General features: G+C 31.9%; 1 protein-coding gene across 2 annotated transcripts in view; it reads right to left on the bottom strand.

The window, feature by feature from the left end:
• Positions 1 to 7,240: 7,240 nt before the first annotated feature.
• clybl (citrate lyase beta like) overlaps positions 7,241 to 7,288 on the bottom strand; it is a 159,857-nt gene continuing 159,809 nt past the window's right edge. For both annotated transcript variants that reach the window (XM_062059757.1, XM_062059758.1), the window contains one exon: positions 7,241 to 7,288. This exon is cut by the window's right edge and continues 511 nt beyond it. The gene's annotated coding sequence lies outside the window, so the exon portion shown is untranslated.

Raw genomic sequence — 7,288 nt, 5'->3', positions numbered from 1 at the left:
CTCACATGATATCAATTTTTTAAAAATCTTCTCTTCCTTTTTTTTTTTTTTGGAGGGACACCTGTTGACACTTTGCGACCTCAGCAAAATCCAGCCTGCGAATCACCTTTATTTGGGGGCAAAATAAGCGACGGTTAAGTGTTTGATGGCATGGACACGGGACATTTTGATGAAAGCTTACCTCCATGGCAGATGCCGGTGCAGTTGGGGAGCTTGTGCAACACATTCCACGTAAATAGCGCCGAAAATGCAGTGTTTTGCAAGAAAAAGCCACACAAAAACAGTTGAGTTTTGCATAGGAAATACCTAAAGTGCCAGAGTCATTGCTGGAAAGTTAAGGTGCACTGCAAAAAGTCAGTGTTCAAAAACAAGGGGGAAAAAAATACAAAAATGAGGGGTATTTTACCTGAACTAAGCAAAATTATCTGCCAATAGAACAGGGGTCACCAACCTTTTTGAAACCAAGAGCTACTTCTTGGGTACTGATTAATGCGAAGGGCTACCAGTTTGATACACACTTAGATAAATTGCCAGAAATAGCCAATTTGCTCAATTTACCTTTAACTCTATGTTATTATTAATAATTAATGATATTTACACTTAATTGAACGGTTTAAAAGAGGAGAAAACACGAAAAAAAAATGACAATTAAATTTTGAAACATAGTTTATCTTCAATTTCTACTCTTTAAAATTCAAAATTCAACCGAAAAAAAGAAGAGAAAAACGAGCTGATTCGAATCTTTTTGAAAAAATTTAAAAAAATAATTTATGGAACATCATTAGTAATTTTTCCTGATTAAGATTAATTTTAGAATTTTGATGACATGTTTTAAATAGGATAAAATCCAATCTGCACTTTCTTAGAATATATAACAAATTGGACCAAGCTATATTTCTAACAAAGACAAATCATTATTTCTTCTAGATTTTCCAGAACAAAAATTTTAAAAGAAATTCAAAAGACTTTGAAATAAGATTTAAATTTGATCCTACAGATTTTCTAGATTTGCCAGACTATTTTTTTTTTATTTTAATCATAATAAGTTTGAAGAAATATTTCCCAAATATTCTTCGTCGAAAAAACAGAAGCTAAAATGAAAAATTAAATTAAAATGTATTTAATATTCTTTACAATAACAAAAATTTTTTTACTTGAACATTGATTTAAATTGTCAGGAAAGAAGAGGAAGGAATTTAAAAGGTAAAAAGGTATATGTGTTTAAAAATCCTAAAATCATTTTTAAGGTTGTATTTTTTCTCTAAAATTGTCTTTCTGAAAGTTATAAGAAGCAAAGTAAAAAAATGTATGAATTTATTCGAACAGGTGAAGACCAAGTCTTTAAAATATTTTCTTGGATTTTCAAATTCTATTTGAGTTTTGTCTCTCTTAGAATTAAAAATGTCGGGCAAAGCGAGACCAGCTTGCTAGTAAATAAATACAATTTAAAAAATAGAGGCAGCTCACTGGTAAGTGCTGCTATTTGAGCTATTTTTAGAACAGGCCAGCGGGCTACTCATCTGGTCCTTACGGGCTACCTGGTGCCCGCGGGCACCGCGTTGGTGACCCCTGCAATAGAACAAGAAAATTTGGCTTGTCAAGACTTTCCAAAACAAGTCAAATTAGCTAACCTCAATGAACCCAAAAATACCTTAAAAAAAAGTATATTCTTACTAATAACAAGTGCACTTTTCTTGGTAGAAAAAACAAATATGAGACCTTTTTTCTCAATATGTTGAAAAATATTCTTAAATGCTAGTGCCATTATCTTGACATAATGATATGCGCTCGGCATAACATTTTTTGGAACCAGCAAACTTATACTAAAAACTAGTTTATTGTTCTTAATGGAAAGGCAAAAAGGCAACGCTCAGGCAAATCATATTGTCTAAAAATGCATTTTCCCATCGATAACATGATATCATCGCGCCAAATGCGTGTTCTTTCAGTCAATTAGTGAGCAAGGAATATATGTATGTATATATATATAAATATATATATATATATTTTTTTATTGTAATTTTCAAGAATTTATCTGAATGTGCATGAACTATTTCTGTTCAAAATTGTTTGAAATGTCACATGTTAAATGTTTAAATATTAACTGTCAGTTTACTGTACTGTGCCAACTGTACTACTATATGAGTACATATTTTCTATTGTTTCATTGGAAATAAAACAGCAAAGTCCATTTGGCTGTCATCTGTTTTAATTATGAGACACAATTGTGTCAAAGTCATGATTTTTTTTATTTCATGCTTGAAATAAGAAATTAATACTTTAAAAAAAGTAGTTTTCTACTTGTGAGTGTTGATGACACAGCTTTGCAACAGTTGATATTCTAGTTTCAAGCATGTTTTACTCAATATAGCTCATCAAATCTCAGCTGTAATATCTTACTGAGATCATTTAGGACCAAAACACTTAAAACAAGTAAAACACTCTAACATCAAATCTGCTTAGTGAGAAGAATTATCTTATCAGACAGAAAATACGCAAATATCACCCTTATTTGACATATTTCATCATACTTAGATTTCACTTTTTGCAGTGTAATAATTCTAATAAAATGACTTATTATACAAAACACTTCTTAATTATTGCTAAAACAAAATTAATGTCAAAAAAGTAAAAAATATCCAAGGTTTAAGTTTGTCTTAAAGAAGGTCAGAAACATACTGATAATGTCAACACAATTGTAACCTAACAACTTTGTGGGAATTTAGCGGAAAATCCTCCCAAATATGAACTCCTTTGATTACATTCCAAATCCCAGGCGATGAACTCCACGGGAGCAAAAAATGCCAAAAACATGTGACACATTCCACCAAAAATGGTGGCCAGGCTGCTCAATATTGTCTTTGTTGGCTACAGAACGGCCAAATTCACAATTAAAAATAGGCCACACATTTTTTTCAACAAAAAAAATGTTAACAAGAAATTATATATATTGAAAAAAAAAAGTTAGACTAGTTGGTCAATCTTCCTTCATTTGAGTACTCTGACTCGGCAATAATGAACTCCACGGGAGGTGGAAAAACAAAAAGTCCTAATCCTGTGCAACGCACTCCCCAAAAATAAATTATTTTTTATATATTATCAATAGTACTATTTCTATTGGTATTTGTTTTGATCCATTTGTAGTGTAATAATGTTCATTGTCATTTCTGTATTATTATTTATTTCACTAACTGCTTCTTTGCTATCACTTTTACCATCATATTTGTACATATCCTATTTGCTGATGTTGTTCTAGTGTTGTTGTTATTGTTGTATTTGCTGTTGTTGTTGTCTCTCTGTTTTATCCCCCTCTTGTCCCCACAATTCCCCCCTCTGTCTTCCTTTTCCCCCCTCTTTCTATCCCCTCCTGCTCCGGCCCGGCTGCACCAAATGATAATATAAATACGTTTAATAAAGTCAAATACAAATAAGGCAACAAGAGAAGTATCCCACACTTCTCTTTTGTAAAGTACATTTATGGGCATCTACATCAACTATATGATTTGCCTGAGAAGCTGGACAGGACAAAAAAAATAAATGAATAAATAAAAATGCAGCAAAAATGTCATGTTTTGCATTAAAAAGTACATACAAGCTTGTACTATTTTCTTTATTTTCCCACTAATGTACTTTTGGTACAAAATCCCTTCAACATATTATTTCATTATTAATTTTTCATTTTTTTCCCCCATTTATTTATTTATCTACATCAACTATATGATTTGCCTGAGAAGCTGGACAGGACAAAAAAATAAATAAATAAAAATGCAGCAAAAATGTCATGTTTTGCATTAAAAAGTACATACAAGCTTGTACTATTTTCTTTATTTCCCCACTAATGTACTTTTTGTACAAAATCCCTTCAACATAATATTATTTCATTATTAATTATTATAATTTTTTATTTATTTTTTATCTACATCATTTGTCTGGACAGGACAAAGAATAAAAAATAAAAATGCAGCAAAAATTTCATGTTTTGCATTAAAAAGTACTATAAGCTTGTACTATTTTCTTTATTTTCCCACTAATGTACTTTTTGTACAAAATCCCTTCAACATAATATTATTTCATTATTAATTATTATTATTTTTTATTTATTTATTTATCTACATCATTTATCTGGACAGGACAAAATAAATAAATAAATAAATAAAAATGCAGCAAAAATGTCATGTTTTGCATTAAAAAGTACATATAAGCTTGTACTATTTTCTTTATTTTCCCACTAATGTAAATTTTGTACAAAATCCCTTCAACATAATATTATTTCATTATTAATTATTATTAATTTTTATTTATCTACATCATTTATCTGGACAGGACAAAAATAAAATAAAAAATAAAAAAATGCAGAAAAAATGTCATGTTTTGCATTAAAAAGTACATATAAGCTTGTACTATTTTTTAAATTTTCCCACTAATGTACTTTTGGTACAAAATCCCTTCAACATAATATTATTTCATTATAAATTATTTTATTTATTTATTTTTTCATTTATTTATTTATCTACATCATTTATCTGGACAGGACAAAAAAATAAAATAAATAAATGAATAAAAATGCAGCAAAAATGCCATGTTTTGCATTAAAAAGTACATATAAGCTTGTACTAATTTCTTTATTTCCCCACTAATGTACTTTTGTTACAAAATCCCTTCAACATAATATTATTTCATTATTAATTTATTTTTTTTCATTTATTTATTTATTTCAGGCAATGACATAAAAAATAATTAAAAAAAAGTTGACAACACATAGTAATATAAATTAATATAGTTCAAAAGGTAATGTATAGTTTGTAATACATTATTATTAACTAGATGAAAATTGTGTCAAGTTTAGAGAGTTTTTTTGTTTATTATTTTTGGGCTTATTTAGTGAGAATCAGCACAAAGTGGAATTATTATTTCCTGTCCGTGCCACTTCCTCCACCAGAGATGACAAAGAAGCTATCGTCAAATTCTTATGTTTTGCAACCACGGCACACAAAAAAAATGCAACCATTTATTGGATAACATGCTAAAAAAAAAGCTATGTGAAAGCAGGTATAGAGAGAAAAGGAAGTCTTTTTCTGTGCCTGCGGGTGCACTCCCCCAGCCCGTATGTGGTGAACTCCATGGGTGGAAGAAACATGGCAAAAACCTGTGCAACACATTCTGCAAACACGGTGGACAAGCTGTGATGGAAAGCACCGAAACATGCCAGATTTTGCAAAAAGCCCCACTGCTACACTGCAAAAACTGCAATCTAAGTAAGATGAAATATGTCAAATAAGGGTGATATTTGCTTTATTTTCTGTCTGATAAGATCATTCTTCTCACTAAGCAGATTTGATGTTAGAGTGTTTTACTTGTTTTAAGTGTTTTGCTCCTAAATGATCTCAGTAAGATATTACAGCTTGTTGCTGAGATTTGATGACCTATATTGAGTAAAACATGCTTGAAACTAGAATATCAACTGTTGTGTCATCAACACTCACAAGTAGAGATGTAGGCCCAAGTAGGCCTGCCGATAATATCGGCCGATAAATGCTTTAAAATTTAATATTGGAAATTATCGGTATCGTTTTTTTCATTATCGGTATTGTTATTTTTATTTATTTTTTTTAAAAATTAAATCCACATAAAAAACACATATCATTATGTCAAGATAATGGCACTAGCATTTACTTCATTTAAGAATATTTTTCAACATATTGAGCAAAAAGGTCTCTTTTTTTTTCTTCCAAGAAAAGTGCACTTGTTATTAGTGATGTCCGATAAGGGCTTTTTGCCGATATCCGATATGCCGATATTGTCCAACTCTTTAATTACCGATATCAACCGACACAGATATCAACCGATATATACAGTCGTGGAATTAACACATTATTATGCCTAATTTGGACAACCAGGTATGGTGAAGATAAGGTACTTTTTAAAAAAATGAATCAAATAAAATAAGATAAATAAATTAAAAACATTTTCTTGAATAAAAAAGAAAGTAAAACAATATAAAAACAGTTACATAGAAACTAGTAATTAATGAAAATTAGTAAAATGAAGTGTTAAAGGTTAGTACTATTAGTGGAGCAGCAGCACGCACAATTATGTGTGCTTACGGACTGTATCCCTTGCAGACTGTATTGATATTTATTGATATATAATGTAGGAAGCAGAATATTAATAACAGAAAGAAACAACCCTTTTGTGTGAATGAGTGTAAATGGGGGGAGGGAGGTTTTTTGGCTTGGTGCACTAATTGTAAGTGTATCTTGTGTTTTTTATGTGGATTTAATAAAAAAAAAAAAAAAAAAAAAAAAAACGATACCGATAATAAAAAAACCGATACCGATAATTTCCGATATTACATTTTAACGCATATATCGGCCGATAATATTGGCAGGCCGATATTATCGGACATCTCTACATATTATACATTACCTTTTGCACTACATTATAATTTATATTATTATGTGTTGTCAACTTTGTACTTTTTTATGGCATTGCCTGAAATAAATAAATAAATAAATAAAAAATGAAAATCCTATGAATAATAATGTCGGCTTTTCTACTTGAATTACCTTTTGTTCAAAACGGTACAATATAATTTGTTCGGCGCCATAAAAACTACAAAAGAAGATGTGTGTGTGTGTGTGTGTGTGTGTGTGTATTCACTTAATGAAAGCCATAAATAGTTGTCGGCGTTTTGTCCGCCGACCTCGGCAACAATTGGGTGAAAACAAACAAACACGGCGCTTGTGAACAGTGGAGGAAAAAACAAAAAAAAGTGGAGCGAGAGGGAAAAATGTGGCCAAATGCCAAACAGACGGCTTACTGTTGGGACTTTGGTTTGCTTTTTTTTTTTTTTTTTGGTGTGTGTGTGTGTGCGTCTGGTCCTGTTCTGGCAGAGCAGAGCCGGGTCGGCCTGCAGACACAATACATCATAAAGTAGCAGGAAAGAGATGGGAAGACGAGCAGACGAGGTGGGGTGTAAAAAGGGAGGTACGGCGCCTTTTCATTACCATGGTCACCAATGGCACCACCAAGCATTCGCGACACCCCCCCAATTATCCTCCCAACCCCGCCGTCAGGGGAAGACAAAAGCCTCGGACCGGCTCTGCTGGGACAACGCCGCTTCGGCCGCCGTTCCGGGCCGACACATTGAAGCGCGGTAGTAGGACCACGGCGAGACCCCCCCCACCCCCCCGAGTACTGTAAGAGGAATAAAGTGGCTTCACCTTAAATGAGAGATCAGGCAGCTTTTATTATATTTGTCCACACTTAGACCCGCAGGCTTGCCGAG

Source organism: Entelurus aequoreus, linkage group LG10 (assembly GCF_033978785.1).
Source record: "Entelurus aequoreus isolate RoL-2023_Sb linkage group LG10, RoL_Eaeq_v1.1, whole genome shotgun sequence".
NCBI lineage: Eukaryota > Metazoa > Chordata > Actinopteri > Syngnathiformes > Syngnathidae > Entelurus > Entelurus aequoreus.
This window is presented reverse-complemented; position numbering and strand designations above follow the sequence as displayed.